Genomic DNA, 19,959 nt, shown 5'->3' on the forward strand with positions numbered 1-19,959 from the left:
GTAATCAAAACAGCTTGGTACTAGCACAAGAACAGACCTCAGAACCAATGGAATAGAATTGAAAACCAAGAAATTAACCTACAGACCTATAGCCATCTAAAATCTTTGATAAGGGAACTAAAAAAATAGAATGGAAGAAAGACAGCATCTTTAGCAAAATTAGTTAATTACTTGTAGAAAACTAAAACTAGATCTTTATATATCACCCTGCACCAGAATCAACTCCAAATGGATCAAAGATCTCATATTCAAAGCAAACACTCTGAAAACATTACAGCACGGAATAGGAGAAACCCTAGGTCTCCTTGGCACAGGCCAAAATTTTCTTAATAGAGACCCAGAAACACAACAAATCAAAAAAAGGTTGGACAAGTGGGATTGCATGAAATTGCAGAGCTTCTGCATGGCAAAGGACATAGCTAGCAAGATCAATAGAAAGCCCACAGATTGGGAGATCTTCATTAGCCATACAGCGGACAAGGGTCTCATATCTAAAATATACTGGAACTCAAAAAATTAAATCCCCCAACAACAAATCCTCAAAGAAACAACTGCCCAATAAATAAGTGGGCTAAAGACTTAAAGAGAAACTTCTCTGAAAAGGAAATAAGAATGGCCAATAGACACATGAAGAAATGCTCAATCTCTCTAACCATAAAAGAAATGCAAACCAAAACAACATTGAGATACCACCTCACCCCAGTTAGAATGGCTATAATCAAGAACTCTAATAACAACAGATGTTGGAGAGGATGTGGCCAGAAGGGAACCCTACTGCATTGTTGGTGGGAGTGTAAACCTATTTGTTCTTATAAATGAAAATGGCACTTTATTATAAGAATGTAATAATTTGGCCACTATATTAAGGTAGAGCCAAAAACAAAGTCTTGAGAATGCATTGAAATCAGAGCCTGTTGGAACTGGAACAGTTTTTCCTCTTTTGCATATTGATTTTGCTTGTGTTTCTCCTTGCAACCTGGCATTGACTTTCTCAGTTGTATGGCAGAATACACATGGCTTTACATTCAATCTTTACTTTCTTAAGAGAGTGGAAATACAAGTTAGAATCTCTTATTCCTGATACCAAACTCTGTGGGAAGCAATTCTGGTCCACCATGCCATCTATTTCCCTTGGAATTTGAGAAACCCTTTAATATCTTCTAGCTCTCTGGCTTGGGAATAATGTCAATTTATGTATAATATACTTATTATAATAAAATATGGTGCAATGTAACCTGTAAAAAGCACAAATTTGTGGAAATTTATGTTAGAAAATGAAAAACAGAATTTACAAGGTTTTGTGTTGAACGGAAAGCAGAATTACCTTATTAGTGCTTTTCTTTCACTGTAGGGGTTAGATTTTTATGCTAGGATGACACCATCTATGAAACAAACAGCCTCAAAATCCCAAAACACCCCAGAGGCTCCTTCCCTTTTGTCTGTCTGACTATTCCTTGTTCCTGGGGCCCACTTCTGTGGAGTGACACACGGACTCACGTTCTCTTTGTCTTGTGTGCCTGCCGCACTCAGGTATATCAAATTTGTGTAGTTTCACACTAGAAAAACATGGGCTAAAAACAGAAAAGGCTTGGCGGGACATGAGGGAAAAACTGGGAGGGAGCAAAGGAAGGGGCGACATGATCCAAAAAGAAATGTACTTACTATGTGACAGGAAAGTGGAGGAGAATGGAGAGGTCAGGGTTGGACTCCAGCATCAACAGGCTAGGACTGTTTATTGCCAGCGAGGGGTGCAGATCTTCCCACGGGTATGGAGGTTGTGCAAGGGACTGGATTTGGGGTCTGGCTTTTGTGGTCTTAATAAGGAAACAAGTAAAAATCAAGTTGTAGGGGATAGGGGTGGGTACTTTTGATTAGGTCCAGAGTAGAATGTCCTGGTTGGGGTGATAGGGACTTTCGGCTGAACCTAGGTGGGGGTGGCCTGAGCACAGGTGGGCGTGGCCTGAACGCAGGTGGGAGTGGCCTGACTGCAGGTGGGAGTGGCCTGGACACAGGTGGGAGTGGCCTGAGCACAGGTGGGAGTGGTCTGCCTACTGGCAAGCAGGTGCGCGTCCAGCTGGGGGAATAAGGCAAGAGTCAATCCTTCAGTAACCCCTCTGCACATCACCTTTGTAATAACAATGAAAAGTATGCAATAGAAAAGGAAGATCTCTAAAGGGGATACAACTTTTAATAATGTGTTGATTGAAAATTGCACCAATCCATTCTTCTCATCTCTTATCTCATGGATACATCTGGATGTAAGAGAAACTAAGGGCTGGGAAGGTGGCTCAGTGGTAGAGCGCTAGCTTTGAGCTAAAGAGCTAAAGGACAGCACCCAAGCCCAGAGTTCAGGCCCCATGACCAGACCCCCCCCCAAAAAAGAAAAATATAAACTGGTCCAATAATCACTTATCAATGACAGCTGCATTCTGTGGAAGGCAACCATAAAATCTAGTGAACATAGAAAGATCTCTCAGGCTGGGCTGGGAAGGTGGCTCAGTGGTAGAGCACTTGCCTTGCATTCATGAGTCCCTGGATTTGATTCCTTAGCACCACATATGCAGAAAAAGCCAGAAGTGGCGCTGTGGCTCAAGTGGTAGAACGCTGGCCTTGAGTTTCAGGCCCCACAACCAACAAAAAACAAACAAAAAACAAATGATCTTTCATACGATACTGCTTCTCATTTTCCTCTTTAATGTTATACTGTGTTTTTCCATGTCAATAACAATTTGATTTAATAAATATTAATGTTCTTTATTCTCCCATTCTTGTACTATGCCATAATTTATCTAAATGACTTCCTCTTCTCTGGTTTTCTACTATTTTTTTAACATTTTAATGATTTGAAATAATTGTCAAAATTTATCATTAACATATTGAGAAATAATATTTCCTCAATTTTCTTAAAAAATTAAGGCTAATAGCCATGGCATTACTAGACAAAAATTTTGTCTGTTTCTCCCTTGCCTGGAGTAATTACAAATTGTAGAAAAGATGGAAGCAAAACCAGAAAATTGCATGTGTAGTTTTAGCTGTGTGTCCCAGTTAACAAAATTGTGAGATAAATCTTTCTCCAGGTACTGAGGAACTGAATTCTTATTTTACTTTTTTTCATGAATGCAAGAATTTTATTGAAACAAATGTGCAATGAAACTTGTCAGAAGCTTAAAAGGGAAATTTGGCTATTTTCACTTCTACATTGTATTTCCTACAGGGATCTTAATTCCTAGCTCCTTGTAGAATTAAGAAGTAAAAGAATCATGAGGAATATTGGCAGGAAATTTGAATGTAGATTTCATATAATTTTGCATGAAACTCAATTTAGCTATCTTCCGTCCACTAGTCTATATACTAGAGGGTTCAGTTTATGGAATTACTCCTTGATTGACAGACTTGGATTAATAAATTTTGATAGCCAGAAAGGACTGAGATATAGATTTCTCTTTCTTCCTTCTCCTACTAATTGTCTGTTCCTAGACACAGTGATTCTGGACACAACTGAAGTGTCCTTTTGTGGTCAATTCAATAATGTACCACTTTGTGTTTACATTCATTTTTTCCCCCAGAGTGATTTCCTTCCTTGCTTTTGTTGCCTGGGGTTAAACCTAAGCTCTATTTCTCCTGAAGCTTTGCCTCAGGCCTTATTTTCCCCCCTCTAGGAAATCTGGGCTAAGTAGCTGTTCTGTGACTTTTCAAAACATTTGAAATAAGGTTTTTTTTCCCAATTCTCCATGTATGTTACAGGATGCTTTAATGACTAGATCAGAGGGATTTAATTTCCTAGTGAATCAGAAGGAAATAGAATACGTCAAGCCAAAATTGAAGTTCAATTACCAGGTCCTTAACAATGTCCCTGCTATCCAGAAAGAAGACTTTTAAAAGATAATAAGCTGAGATCACTCTCCAAAGTCAGAAAAGGATATGCAACTGTGTCACCTAAGTCTCTGAAGCATGCCCTTTCCCAAGAATGTTTTCAACATATTTCAAATTAAGTACTGGTTAAGAACATACTCCTTGGGGTCAAGGATACAGGCTTTCACTCTTTCCTGATCTTAGAGATAGGAAGTCACTAAATCTTCCCCACTACCATTGTCATCTGCATTTTAATGGGCACCATTTTCTAGCTTGATTGTTGTGCAGGTTAAATTAGATGTGCATAAGTCATTTAAAATAGTTTCCAAGAAGAGGCGAAAATGTGATTGTCTTTAAATTGCTCCTCTTTTAAATTGCATCCCAGTTCCCCCATTACTAAGAAAGGAGCAACACATTCTCTCCCAGTGTGCAGGAAAAGCTGAGAGTTTGGTAGCTTGGTTACAGAAAGGTTAGAGATCTTGGAGCCTTTGATGGAAGAAGGAAGAGGTAGAGGGTTCAAAGGAATGTGGCTTTTCCCACCCCCTTCACTTTCCATCGTGTTTTGCATATGGAGAAGCTAAGGCTTGTCCACGAGGAAAGGTGAGAGAAAATCTCCTCTCTCAGTGTCATCATTTCCTCTTTGCTTCTTCTATGACAGGTAAAACCCTTCAAAACAAAGCAAAATGAACAAACAAAACCAACAAGCTAAGCAATAGCCTTCTCTCCTCTTTTCACAGGTAGTAAAATACCGATACTGGTTCTAAGTAACACCGTCTTGGCATCTTAGAAGATGGGGGCTTTCTGAGAACTCTAGAAGTGACAGAAGACATTCTTTAGATGTGTCCTGAAGCTCCAGAAAAGTCTTACTTCCCCTAAATAATTGGGATCCTGGTTGTCACTGATTGTTCCCTTGGATAGTTTGCTCTGCCTATGTGTAACACGTTTGTTAGGTTTAATTTCTTACATTGGTTATGTGGGGTTTGCCGTCATATGCTTTGTGCTAGTGGCATTCCATCCCGATTCAACCTCTCAAGATATGGCTTCTCTGTTTCTCGTGACTAAATTCCCCTAAATAGTAGTAATATGTGGTAATTTGAACAATTGTTTTCATGGATGATATTTGTTTGATTTTAGGTCTCATGTAACTCAAGAGTTGATGGTTGTGCATTATAATGAAAAGTTAATGGAAATCTAAAGGACTCAAGGTAGCAATCCTTAACAAAGAGAGGAAAATATATTATTTTAGAAATCAGAATGCATTTAGGGCAACTTAGTACTTACATGATCATAGAAATAAAGATCAAATCTATTGCATTTTGATATCTTTTTTTGTATAGAAATAAATGAAGATTGCCTAATGAAAACAACCATTTGTTCAGAACTTACTATAGCCTAACAGTCTGCTATTATCATTTGGACTTGGTGAAAACTCAGCGGCCAGGAGGAGCTTGGGAGGGACTCATAATAAAAGACAGGAAAGTACTCGGGTATTCTTTGAAAATGTCACAGGGAAGAAGAAGAGGGACTCGGAGTAAATAATGGGCTTTCTTTGGTTGTTCCCATGTTGAAAGCAGAGGCAAAAATAGTTCTATCCATTGTAAAGTGGTTGTCGCTGAGTTTCTTGCTGAAGACATTATGAGTCAATTCTATTGTCAAAAATGATGTACACATTGTCTATTTAGGGAGTTTCCCCCTTTTTTCCCAAGAAAGAGGGGAACTTCTTTTTTTTTTTTTTTTGTCGGTTGTGGGGCTTGAACTCTGGGCCTGGGTGCTGTCCCTCGGGCTCTTCAGCTCAAGGCGAGCACTCTACCGCTTGAGCCACAGCGCCACTTCCGGTTTTCTAACGGTTTATTGGAGATCAGAGTCCCACGGACTTTCCTGCCCGGGCTGGCTTTGAACCGCGATCCTCAGATCTCAGCCTCCTAAGTAGCTAGGATTACAGGTGTGAGCCACCGGTGCGGGGTTTAGGGAGCTTCTTTTTAATCAGAAAGGAACTTAGACTTATACTATGGACTTTCCCTTACTCTGGTTATTTCTATTTTTGAACTTACAATTTTAGAAAACATCAAATAAAACTATTACCTTATTTTTCCAGAAAAAGTTTTAGCCATAATCTTAGTTCTCTGTCTTTTGACCATTTTTGTCTTCATCATGTAAGAAATTGAGATAAAAGGGTTGTTAATCTTGATAACACACAGTGCCAATCTATTTTCTTTTTATGGAATCTGAGACATTTCTTTGCTTCTTTGTTAGTGAGAGTGAAGTTTCACTCTTTCTTTAAGAAACTATTTCTTCTTTTCAAAATGGCAGCTAAACTAGGGGATGGTCACTGTACTCCGGGATGAAAATAGAAAACACATGTTTTCTTTCAGATCATTTCTTGGCAACTGATTGTATTCTTGGCCAGCTTTCCCCCCTTTCTCTGGAGTGCAAAGACTTGTGAATGTGTGCATAGTCTTTGAGGGTTTGGGATTGACAAAAATTCACTAGTCAAAGTTCTCTATTCTGGTTTGCAGAGGCTTTTGAAGTAGATTTAAAGATGATTTCTACCATTGTTCTAGCCTAGATCACTAATATTCTACATAAGTTTGTGGAGACAAAAGTGTTATTTTGCCTTGTTACTTCTTTGTGTGTATATGATCCTAGAATTCAAGAGGAGTCCTGGCCAAATGCCAACTCAATTTCATCTCACTTTATTATTTCCTCAAAAGCAAACTAGATAACATTTTTTAACTCCCAATAAAGAAACTAATTTATGCAAATCCAAAACGGAATGCAAATAACCTAAGACCGACAACAGGAAGTTTTTTAAAGGCCTTTTTTTTTTTTTTTTCTTTTTTTGAGCCTAGGTTTGAAGTGAGGGCCTTGTTCTCTGGACTTTTTCATTTCAGACTGGAGCTCTAATTACCATTTGAGCCACACATCATCTTCCAGCTTTTTGCTGATTAATTGGAGATATGAATCTGATAGACTTTTCTGCTTGGGCTGGCTTTGAACCTCAATCTGAGCCTCTGAAAAGTCTGAAATCCTCAGGAATAATCAAGATTACAGGTGTGAACCATCAGCCTATAGCTTCACAGGCATTTTATAAATCCATTTTGGAACGTCATGTTCTTTATTTCTCTTTCTTGATTTTTAATCAAATTCACAATATTTTTAGTCATTAAGATTGGAAGCATTTTTTTTTCAATTTGGTTTTACTCTATTGCTGTTTTTCAGTCCACTGATGTTTTTATTCTGCACAGTTTAAATTGCTCAAAAAAAAATTGCTCTTTATCCTGTTAAGGGATGTCCTATTTTGAGTGATATTGATTTTCAGATCATTTTAATCTATGGAAGTTCCATTTTGATTTGTGAAAATATTCACAATTGTACAAAATAATGGGTTGAATTGTGAAAATTTTTATAGATGTATAATTGTGAATTTCTTACCTACCTTCATTTTTTTTTTTTTTTTTTTTTTTTTTTTTATTGTAAAGCTACTATACAGAGGGTCACAGTTACATGAGTGAGGTTATGAGTACACTTCCTCTTGAACATTGTTACCCCCTCCATTGTTTTCCCCCTACCATCCCCTCCCTCCCTCCCTTCCCCGAGGTTCTTTTTTTTTTTTTTTTTTTTTTGATTGTGATTAAATGATTACATGATTTCAAAGTCACAAGTTCATTCTAACTTCCCTGGAGCAAATTGTCTACCACAGTCTGTAATATATAACAGTGTTCACATGTTATATACCATATTTGTGATCAGCAGCATGAGGATATTTAGTAGTGGTTCAACCAGATGAGCGGGAGTTCTTTGTTTCTTAAGTCCTGTTAGTTTTGTCGTATCACTAACCTTTTGGATTTAGCATCCACTTATGAGGGAGACCATGTACCGTTTGTCTCTTCGTTCTTGGCTTACCTCGCTCAACATGATTCCTTCTAGCTCCATCCATTTCCCTGCAAATGCCATTATTTTGTCATTTCTAATGGCTGCATAATATTCCATTGTGTATAGATACCACAATTTTTGGATCCATTCATCTGTGGTGGGGCACCTAGGTTGTTTCCATATCCTAGCTATTGCGAACAGTGCTGCAATAAACATGGAGGTGCACGTGTCCTTGTATATTGGTTCCTGTTGTTCAGGGTAGATGCCTAGAAGTGGTATGACTGGGTCGTAAGGGAGGTCAATCTTTAGCTTTCTAAGGACCCTCCAGACTGCTTTCCAAAGTGGTTGTATAAGTGTACATTCCCACCAGCAGTGTAATAGGGTTCCTCTTTCTCCACATCCCCTCCAGCATTTGTCGTTGGCTGATTTGTGGATGTGGGACATTCTGACTGGGGTAAGGTGGTATCTCAGGGTTGTCTTTATTTGCATTTCCTTCACCACCAGGGATGATGAACATTTCCTCATGTGTTTCTTTGCCATTTTTATTTCTTCATTTGAGAAGTCCCTCTTTAGTTCCCTTGCCCATTTAGTAATTGGTTTGTTAGGTTTGGGAGGGATTAGTTTCTTGAGTTCCCTGTATATACAGGATGTTAACCCCTTGTCTGATATATTGCTGGTAAATATTTTTTCCCAATTAGTTGGTTGTCTTTCTAGCTTAGTTGCAATAGATTTAGCTGTGCAGAAGCTTTTTATTTTAAGGTAGTCCCATTTGTCGAGTCTCTCTCCAACTTGTTGTGACCCTGGGACTCTGTTCAGGAAGTTCCTTCCTGTGCCTATTAGTTCAAGTGTCTCTCCTACTCTGTCCTGCAGTAGTTTCAGAGATTCAGGTTTAATGTTAAGGTCTTTAATCCATTTTGAGTTGATGTTGGTGCATGGTGATAGGCTGGGGTCCACTTTTAGTTTTCTGCATGTGGCTGCCCAGTTTTCCCAGCACCAGCGGTTGAAGAGGCTGTGTTTCTTCCATTGTATGTCTTTGGCTCCTTTGTCGAATATCAGCTGGCTGTAGGCCTGTGGATTTATATCTGGATCTTCTATTCTGTTCCATTGGTCTTCGGGTCTGTTTTTGTGCCAGTACCATGCTGTCTTTGTGATTATAGCTCTGTAGTAGAGTTTGAAGTTCGGCATGGATAGCCCTCCCATATTGTCTTTATCCCCTAGAATTGTTTTGGCTATTCTAGGTCTTTTGTTGTTCCATATAAATTTTTGGACTGTTTTCTGTATTTCAGTGATGTACGTCATTGGGATTTTAATAGGAATTGCATTGAATTTGTATATTAATTTTGGAAGTATCACCATCTTTACTATATTAAGTCGGCCTATCCAGGAGCATGGGAGGTCTTTCCATTTCCTAGTGTCTTCTGCAATTTCTTTCTTTAACTTTTTATAGTTCTCATTAAATAGTTCTTTTACATCTTTGGTTAGGTTAATTCCTAAATATTTTATTTTTTGGGAGGTTATTGTGAATGGGGTTGCTCCCTTTATTTCCCTCTCTTCCTGTACGTTATCAGTGTATAGGAAGGCAACTGATTTTTGTGGGTTTATTTTGTATCCTGCTATTTTGCCAAAGTGACTTATGATTTCTAAAAGTTTGGGGATGGAGTTTTTGGGATCGTGGAGGTATAGTATCATGTCGTCTGCAAAAAGGGATAGTTTCACTTCTTCTTTCCCTATGCGGATCCCTTTAATGTCTTTTTCTTGCCTTATTGCCCTGGCTAAGGGTTCTAGGACTATGTTGAAGAGGAGTGGAGACAGTGGACATCCTTGCCTTGTTCCTGTTTTTAGGAGGATTGGTTGTAGCTTTTCCCCATTAAGTATAATATTGGCTATTGGTCTGTCATAAATGGCTTTTATTGTTTTTAGAAATGTTCCTTCTATTCCTATTTTCTCCAGAGCTTTTAGCATGAATGAATGTTGAATTTTATCAAAGGCCTTTTCTGCATCTGTGGCGATAATCATGTGATTCTTGACCTTGGCTCTGTTGATATGCTGGATTACATTTATTGACTTACGTATGTTAAACCATCCCTGTGTCTCTGGGATGAAGCCTACCTGATCATAGTGTATTATTTTTTTTATGTGTTTCTGGATTCTGTTAGCTAGAATCTTGTTAAGGATCTTTGCATCTGTGTTCATCAAGGAGATTGGCCTGTAATTCTCCTTTTTGGTTGGGTCTTTGCCTGGTTTGGGGATGAGTGTGATATTGGCTTCGTAGAATGAGTTTGGGATAGCTCCCTCCTTCTCTGTTTCTCTGAAGAGCTTGAGGAGTATGGGTATTAGTTCTTCTTTAAAGGTCTTATAGAATTCTGCTGTGAATCCATCTGGTCCTGGGCTTTTTTTTGTTGGAAGACTTTTGATAGCTTCCTGTATCTCATTATAGGATATTGGCTTATTTAATTGGTTAACTTCTTCTTTGCTCAGTTTGGGTAACTTGTATTTCTCTAAAAATGCATCCATTTCCGCCAGATTTTCTTCCTTTAGAGAGTATAGCTTTTGAAAGTAGTCTGTTAGAATTGTTTGGATATCTTGGGTACGTGTTGTGATGTTTCCCGTGGCATCCCTAATCCTATTAATATGGGTTTCCTCTCTTCTTTTTTTAATTAATCTTGCCAACGGGCCATCAATTTTGTTTATTTTTTCAAAGAACCAGCTTTTTGTTTGGTTTATTTTGGTTATGGTTTTCTGATTTTCTAATTGGTTAATCTCTGCTCTCAATTTGGTTATCTGGCTTCGTCTAGTAGCTTTAGGTCCCATTTTTTCTTGTTTTTCTAGCTGTTTTAGTTGCAACATGAGATTATTTACTTGGTCTGTCTCCATTCTCTTGATGTGGGCACTGAGGGCAATAAATTTGCCCCTCAGGACTGCTTTTGCTGTGTCCCACAAGTTTCTTTGTGAGGTGTTTTCATTTTCATTGAGTTCTAGGAAATGCTTTATTTCTTCTCTGATCTCTTCTGTTACCCAGGCCTTGTTAAGGAGTGTGCTGTTCAATTTCCATGTATTAGAGAAATTTCTGCAGTATGCTTTGTTATTGAGAGCTAGCTTGATTCCACTGTGGTCAGATAGGATACAGGGGATTATGTCGATCCCTTTGTATTTGCTTAAGTTCCTTGAATGAACTATGATATGGTCTATTTTGGAGAAAGTTCCATGAGCTGCTGAGAAGAATGTGTACTGTGTTGTTTTAGGGTGAAATACTCGGTAGATGTCAGTTAATTCCGCTTGAAGTATGGCCTCACTTAATTCGGTAGCTTCTTTGCCAATCCTCTGGTTGGTAGACCTGTCCTTTGGTGAGAGTGGCGTGTTAAAGTCTCCTAGTATTATCGTATTGGGATCTATTTTATTCTGTAAGTTTGAGAGCATTTGTTTAACATATCTGGGTGCACCGATATTTGGGGCATATAAGTTGATGATGGTTATATCCTCCTCTTGGATTGTTCCCTTTATTAATATGTAATGTCCGTCCTTGTCTTTCTGTACTGATTTTAATGAAAAGTTTATTTTGTCAGATATCAGGATAGCTACACCTGCTTTCTTATTGGGGGAATTTGATTGGTAGATCCTTTTCCACCCCTTCACTCTGAGTTTGTTTGTATGTTTGGCTGAGAGGTGGGTCTCCTGAAGGCAACAGATGGATGGGTCTTGTTTTCTGATCCAGTCCTCAGTTCGTTTTCTTTTAATTGGCGAATTCAGCCCATTTATATTAAGAGAAAGTATAGAGAGATGCATTGTTGTCCCTGCCATTCCGTTTTCCTAAGTTTTTCTTCTTTCCTTTCCTCCTGTGCTTGCTCAGTTAGACTTTGAGTAATGCCTGTTTGGGGCAGGTCCCAGTTCCTGGTTGCTTTCTTCAGGTTGTGTCCCCCCTCTTAGAATTCTTTGTAATGCTGGCTTAATGTTTATGTATTCATTTAGTTTTTCTTTGCTATTAAAAGTTTTCAGTTCTCCATCGAATGTGAATGCTAGCTTTGCCGGGTATATCAGTCTGGGTTGGCAGTTATTGGCTCTCAGGGCTCGTATGGTGCTTTCCCAGGCTTTTCTTGCATTCATTGTTTGTGTGGAGAGATCTGCAGTGATTCTAATTTTTTTCCCGTTGTAGTATAGCTCCTTCTTCATTTTTGCTGCATGCAGGATTGTTTCCTTATTATTCAGATCCATCATTGTTACTATTATGTGCCCAGAAGTGTTTCTCCTGGGATCTTGCTTGTTGGGTGTTCGATAAGCTTTTGTGATGTAGTTAAGATGGTCGTTTTTGAGGTGGGGAAAATTTTCATTGACTATCTTGTTAAATAGGTGTTGCATTCCCTTGCTCTGGAATTCCTCACCTTCGTCCACTCCGATTATGCGAAGGTTAAATTTTTTAGCATTATCTGCTTGCTCTTGAATTTCCCTTTGGTTTAATTTGAGTGATTTTTCCATATCTGTCACTTTTTGGTCCAGTTGGTGTATTCTGTCTTCTGTATCTGACACTCTACCTTCCATTTCATTCACTCTGTTGACCGTGGCTTCTATTGTGGTTTGCATGATGGAAATGGATCCCTTTATGGATTCAATGTTGGTTCTCAGAGTACTGATCTCACCTCTCAATGAGGTGATATCAGTATGCATTACCTCTAATTTGGCGTTTATCTCACTTCTTACTGAGGTTTGTGCAGCTTCTATTTTTGCATCCAATTTTTGTTTGATATCCTGTATATCTTTTGATAGTTCATCCTTGTGCTCTTTCAATTTCTGATCCATTTCTCGCTTTATTTCTTGAGTCATTGCCTCCAGCAACCCTTGGATGTAGTTTTTGTCTTCCATTCCTGCTTTGCTCCCACTGGGGCTCTCCCCTGCGTGGCTGCTGGCTTTTGAGGTGAGCTTGCTGTCCTGGGTAGTGGTAAACCTTGTGATTTTTCTCTGTGATTTTCGCATGGGGGTTCAGGAGACTGCTCTTCAATCTTGTTTTGGTGTGTCTGTCTTTGCTTGGTTGCTGATTCTCTATTGGTAGAGAGAGTCTGTGTCTGATCTGGATTCTGTTGGGAGCCTATTTCCAGCTGCTATTCACTTAGGATTCTCAGCTCTCTGCTGTAGCAATTCCCGCCTTTGGAAGGGTTGAGCAGCCTAGACTGCTTGTGTTTGCTCCTGCGGGTGCTCTTGGGAAGATCAGATGCTCTGGATGCACTCTCCCAAATACTGGAGTCTGCTATGGGCTCCTGATGTGTTTTTGTTTGTTTTGGGCTGGTTGTGGGCTTGAACTCTAGGTTTGGGTGCTGTCCCTCAGCTCTTCAGCTCAGGGCTGGCACCCTACCATTTGAGCCACAGCCCCACTTCTGACCCTTTTTGCTTTGTTCAGGCGCCGGTCCCCTGGCCTGGTTCCGGCCCCAGCCTGGAGCGCGCTCGTTAGGCCTGTGCTAATGTGTATACCACCTTGGTTATGCAGCCTGGAGGACACAGTTCAAATTTCTTCTACTGTTGGTAGTCTTGACCCAGGGGCACTGTTCCTGGCTTGAGCATTTAAGCTCCCTTCCCGGGGCGCTCTTGCTCTGGCCTGGCCAGCAGAGTGTGCTCCACCGGCTGGTGGGGCTCTCGAACAGTTCCCAGTTTTAGTGGGTCCTGTGGTCCGGGTGTTGGGGTAGGGAGTCTAGGTCAGGGTCTGGGGATTCCCTCCAGCTCTGGTCTCCCTTGATGGATTCCCTGTCCCCTGATGGGTACTCACCCTGTAGGTCGTCAGTTGTTGTTGCAGTCCGTCAGTTGTTGTTGCAGTCCGAGTTCAGTTGGGGTGGTTGCGGGCTGGGTTGGGCGGCCCCCCGCCGGGTCGTTGCGATCGCGACAGGTCCCTTTGTGGCGCTGCTGGTGCCGGGCGGCTTTGGCGGGATGGAGCCTCTCCGCTCCGGTGGAGAGTGAGGGGTGGGGGTGGGATCCTCCTGGAGACTCCCGGCTGGTAGGTTTCTCTGTTCCTGGCGATCTGCTGTTCTGCAATCCGGTACCTGGTGATCTGCAAGCAGCCCCCTGTGTCTCTGTGGCTCCGGCAGCCCCTGCCGGGCCGGCTGGCCGGCGGCTTGGCGCACTGCCGCGCGGCCAGTAAAGGTTGGGGGAGGGGTCTTCGCTCTTCTCTGTTCTGAAATTCTTCTTTTCCTCTCTTTCTTTTTTTGTTATTTTCCACCTCTGGTTTTTCTCTGAGTGTTCGTCTTTTTGTTGTTGTCGGTCTCTTGGGGAGATTAAAGGTTGGAACTCGAACTCTCTTTTTGGTTGGAGAGAGCTGTGGCGTTTCCCTACTGCCCCGTCGCCATCTTGAGACTTTTGCTCCCTACCTTCATTTTTAATTAAATACTTGTTCATAGTTATAATGAGTCATGATTTCTGCCATGTCTGTGCTTTTGTCTACTGATGATGGATTTCTTTTCTTGCTTCCTGGCATCTATGAAATATTTTGATTGGAGCCTGGCCCCCATGAGTCCTCTGCTAGTCTTTTGGCAGGTAATTTTGGCAATTAGATTACATTGGATATGTTTTCATGACTTTGAGACTTGCTTTAAAGTTTCCCAGTGCGAATGTGTGGAGTAGACGTGGCTCCTGGCATGATTAATCCATACTTCTAAGGTGTGGCTCTGAAGTCCTCACCAAATGGCCTGGCTGATCACCATAGCATCCTACCTCCCGGCTGGTTAGACTTTAAACAAGTCCTTGCCTTCTGAGAGCTTTGAATTTTTTATTTTGAAACCTTAGGGCAGTTTTGCCTTGTGGAGTTCCACACCACGTGTGCATGTGTAGCCACATATTCAGTAAAGACTTAAGAAATCCTTCTGTGGATTTCTAAAGCTGTGTTTCTGCACAGGTTCTCTTTTTGATATCTCTACCCCCTTGTTTCAAGCCACCAAAGCTTCCTTGAACTCCAACCTGTCGACTGACCTCCAGGATCCTGCCAGGTTCTGTTTGCATTCCCCAACTCTTTTGACTCAAGCAAGGAACTGGAGGAAGCCAGTTTTTCCTTTCTTTCATGGATTGCAGTTTCTGCTACCAATTACCCACTGTATGAAACCATTCGTTTCACATTTTATAGGGACTTGTGTCACAGTTAGTAGTGGGAAATGAAGTTTTGTCCTTGCTAGTCATATCTTGAGTACATTCATAGCACTCCAGTCTCATGATCTTTCAATGGCTTATCACTGCATCAGAAATAGATGTTAAAAACACAAAAAGAACGCACACACACACTTATCTTGGCTTGCATGGTCTGTCCTTCCTTCCCTCTAATTGCATTTCGAACATTCTCTTCCTCACTCCATTGCTTGTAAGCAGAACCCTGGTCCTAATTGTTCCCTGGCTGCCTTAAGCTATCACGAGGCTCTGCGAACTTGAACTTGGTGGAACACTTTCCTCCAGAGGCCTTCAGACTTCCTTTCTCAATTGACTGAAGCCCCTGAGCTAAAGTTATTTGATCTTAGAGATCCTCCTATGAACTCATTATCTCAAACAGCCCTCCTTTTCCCCACTGGCTGAGTCCTTATTTTGCTGATGCTGTCTTTTTTAATATGTTTTATCAGCTAATCATAGGTAATAACTATTTATTTAATATGTCTCTACCACTAGAATTCATATGGTTGGAGAAAGGAACTAGGGCTTATTATGTTTTTTTATTGTATTCCTTGTGTACATATGACAGTTCTACAATAAAGTTTTGGGGGGCTGGATGCATGGCTTAAATGGTTACGGTCCATAGTAAGTGCAAGGCCATGAGTTCAAACCTCAGTCCTACATGCACTTGCCCACCCTACACACACACCACACTGAACAGCAACAGCAACAAAAAAGACCAAGTTTTTTTGAGATGTCCCTGGCACTGTTTTCTATTAATACTCTGAGTAAGTCACCTAAAGTATAATATATAAATTAAACAGAAAATTTTCTTAACCTATCATAACATTAAATGCTTTAAAGTACTTTTTTTTTCTTCTTTTTTTTATTGTCTTTTTTTTTTAATTGTGAAAATACCATACAGAGAGTTTACAATTACATGGGCAAGGTAATGAGTACATTTCTTATCAAGCATTGTTGCCTCCTCCTTTGTTTCCCCTTCCCATCTGTTCCCATGTTCTAACCCCCTCCAGTCCCCCCACCATCCTCGGCCAAAGTTATAAAGTTCGTTTTTCGACGCAATGGGTCCACCTGTATCCCTATTTAAATTATTTGTTTTTTCCCTTCACCTCCACAAAATTATACCAACATGAAATACAATGAAAGCAGGGGTTATACCGTGGGGGAGGAACATACAAAGCAATAAAGAAATTTCTTATGAATATGTCAGAAACAATCGCAAGAAAGAAAAAACATTTGAATCCTTATCTTGGGGTTCATTTCACCTAACATCAACTTATCTGACCTTTTCTGCTTGTCTCAGACACATACTAGTTATTACAAATAAGGGAAACCATGGGACCTATGTTTCTTTGGGTCTGGCTTACTTCACTTAATATAATTTTTTGTACCTAATGTTTTTATTAGGTCAAGACCATATTTGTGTGTGTTTGTGTGTGTGTGTGTATGTGTGTGTGTGTGTGTGTGTGTATGTGCACTTGTACACATGCTCACCAATACTGGGACTTGACCTTAGGGCCTGGGTGCTGTCCTTGAGCTCTACCACTTAACCTGAACTTCTGGCTTCTTGCTGGTTACTTGGAGATAAGCATCTCTCTGATTCCCACTCCCCATCCCCATGGAAACAAACTGGGATCTTCAGGTCTCGCCTCTTGAATTGCTATGATGATAGGGGTGTGCTACTAGCACCTGGCAAGACCCTCTGGTCTTAAATTCTGTGTGAGCTTTATCATAAACTCATTGATCTTCCTCATTCTAATTAAACCAGCTAACGGTCACTGATCAGCAAGCTGTATGTTCTAGAAGGTGTGCTAGCAAACACTACCCATCCTGCCTCAGCCACCCTCAGGTCCTTACATCCTCACCTGATTTTAAGCACTTCTGAAAAATCACACATGAAGTCTACTCATCTGCAGAGGTGTGAGCAAACTTTTGCAATGAAAGAGTGAATACTCAGTACAAAATGCAGCACCGTCCCTCTATTTACCACAAACACTCAGGTCTCCTTACATTCTAACTTCCCCCGGAAGCTCTGGTGCATGGTGTTCTCAGCTTGTACTCTCATTTTCCTTATTGTTTTTATTTTATTTTTCTCCATTCCTAGCTTATTCAAATAAGGCCGCCTAAAAAAGCAGCGCTTATCTAATCTGGTGTGTTTGTCAGGCTAGTAATAGAGTCATAGAGTCTTAACAAACATCCTCAAATCTCAGTGGTTTAATATATGAAATGGATTTCTTCCCAAGGTTACATGTGTATCACAGATCAGTAGATTTGGGGGCTTGGGGGTGGGGGGGGGTGGGCTTTCTACATACCATTCTGGGACCTGGTCTGATTCTATCAGTCAGAGGACCAGTAAGAAACAGATGGCTTACTTCAATTAGTGCAAGTCAAGGAATGTTTCATCACATGCAATTCACTAAGGTGTCAGCAGAGTGTAAGGGACCCTAAGAGATGGGGAAGTCTGACATACACCTGGCTTCACTGGAGTATTACACTTCTTGGATGGCAAAGCGAATAGACCTTGATCAAACAAGCAAAGGCTGTGCAGTTCCTCTGCCTGGTGATTGTGTTCACATTTTATGGGCCTCAGCTTGTTATATGGACCACTCTGAGAGGGAAAGGCCCCAGAACACACATGTCCAACTCCTATGGTCTTATTTCATGCAGTTTTTCTACATGCACCTCGTTGGCAAATGGCAATATGAATTATCTTCCAGGGTGGCTAAATGTATTGCAAAAAAAAAAAAAATGATGTGTGTTTTTTTTTTTTTTGAAAAATACTTACCAACTTTTTGAACTTTTATCAGTCTCAAAAGTTAGGTGTCTTTAACTGTCAAGTTATCATCATCTCTATTTTTGATCAGTATAATTTTTGAATTTTTGATTGGTGTCATAACTGAACAAGGCAGACAGGATTCTGGGTAACATTAATAATTAAATATGGTAAATGAAAGGATTTTTATAAAGTAACTTTCTTTTTACACGATCAAAGTGACAACTTGTTGGCAGATGACTGTTACATGCCCTCCAATCTGGTGAAATGAGTTTTTTTTTTTTTGAAGGGAAAAAGCATATCAAATCATCCCGTGTCAAATTATATGCATTCAATATTTGATATTTTATTCATTAACATATTGCTCTGGAAAACATGAGCCATGTTTTTCTTCCTTTTGAAAACGAAATAAAGATAATAGCAAGTGCTCCGTTTGAGTAGGTTAGCTAGTGCTGTCAGAAAGAACGACCTTAAAACAGCCAATCAAGTTGATATGGCTTATTTCTTGTTTATATCGGTGACTGCCCAGATTAGCTGATGAACTTAGCTGCATGCCACCCTCAGTGAAACACCCAGTGTGAACTGAATTCATTGTCTTACGGTGCGCCTATGATTGGAGAGACAGAGACCCTAACTAAGTACATGGAACTGAATATTAACTACTAGTGTTTCCATCCACAAGTTGGACATTTCATTTCTATTTGGAGTGCATTGGCCAATGGAAGTCATCTGGCCAGTTGACTTCAAAACAGAACTTAAGGAAATGAAATCCTACTATTTCACTGAAGAACGAAAAGGGCCTAATTCAAAGAAGCAGAGACTAGGATAATTTCTAGGAGCCAAGGAGCAGGGAAATGAGAAGTAGCCCATCTGTGGTCTCTGTTACTTAATGTGAATAAACCCTAGAGATCATTAGTACCACCTCATGTCTCTAGTGAACAATACAGTATTGTATACTTTATAGTCAGTTTTGAGGACAAATCATGATTCAAAACTACCACACCAACTAAGGAAACTTATTTGAAAAGTATATGAATATATGTAAAAAAAGACTCTGAAATTGTAAAAATTTAAAAATTCATTTAGGTGCTGAAATTCCTCTTTAATACATAGCTAATATAGTTACTAGATATACATATACATATCTATCCTAAAATAAATTTATCTAATAAATTACATATTAAAATGTCCCAGTGCTTGTTTTACCCCATGTATATTTCTAAAATAGATTTATTTCTCTAACAAATTACACATTAAAAACACTTCAGTGCATAATTATTTACTCTTGTGAAAAAATTACATTATTGAGTTAAGAGGCTTACTTGCATTTATAATCTTGCATGTTTGTTCCCTGGTTTGGTGTTTTCTGTGCTTACTGGATCTCTGATTCAGTGTCTGTCTTGTATTTTGGAAAATTCTCAGCTAGCATAACATGTTTCATCTGCTCCATTCTCTCTTCCCTCTCCTTCTGTTATTTTAATTATTTGTAGGCTACACTACTAACCTTGTTCTATAATTCTTGTGTGATTTTTTTTTAGGCTTTTGAAAATGTTACTATTGTTCTTTTCTCATTTATGAATTCTTTCCTTGGCTATAGAAGACATTATGAGGAATTTAGATATTGTTTATTTCTACTTTTTTTGGGGGGGGGGTCATGGGGCTTGAATTTAAGGCTTGGGTGCTATCCCTAAGCTCTTTTACTCAAGGCTAGTGCTGGACACTTTGAGCCACAGTGCCTCTTCTGGTTCACTATAGTTTTTGTATTTATTTGCTTTTTCGCCTTACAAGAAAGGAAGGCAATAAAAGCATGAAGCAAGAGAAATGCCCTTCTGCTCTTCTGCTGTATGAGAGAAGGTCTGGGAAGATATTTTATCCCTGGAGAGTTGGCCTTTATGGAGAAGAGTGTAGACATGTGTCACAGGATTGGGATTTTTGCTCTCTTGTCAGTCATGAGGTTATTTATTTCAGATCTTCACAGTGAGAAACTGGTGAGGATACTTGAGATAAAGTCTATGAAAGTCTTTTTTTTTTTTCCTTACAAAGCTGAAGCCTAGTTCTTTCTCACTCTCAGTCTCCAGAAGTTTGACTAAATTACCATGAAAATGTTCCTCTAAGTTTATGGCTTCGATTGCTTGTGTTCCAGGCAAACAAATATCAACCTTGTCTTTTTTGGATATTCCAAAAATTTAGGGCTGGTATTTATACCTGCAAAGTCAGAGTTCTGATAAGTCCAAGCAAACATATTGAATTTAAAGTTTGTTCTGCTCTTCCTTACTGAAAATTTCTACAATATTTGTATGTTGGAGCTAAGCACTCCATACTCAGTTTTAACT

The sequence above is a fragment of the Dipodomys spectabilis genome, unplaced genomic scaffold (genome assembly GCF_019054845.1).
Source record: "Dipodomys spectabilis isolate Male_0828 unplaced genomic scaffold, ASM1905484v1 ptg000167l, whole genome shotgun sequence".
In the NCBI taxonomy this organism is placed as follows: Eukaryota; Metazoa; Chordata; class Mammalia; order Rodentia; family Heteromyidae; genus Dipodomys; species Dipodomys spectabilis.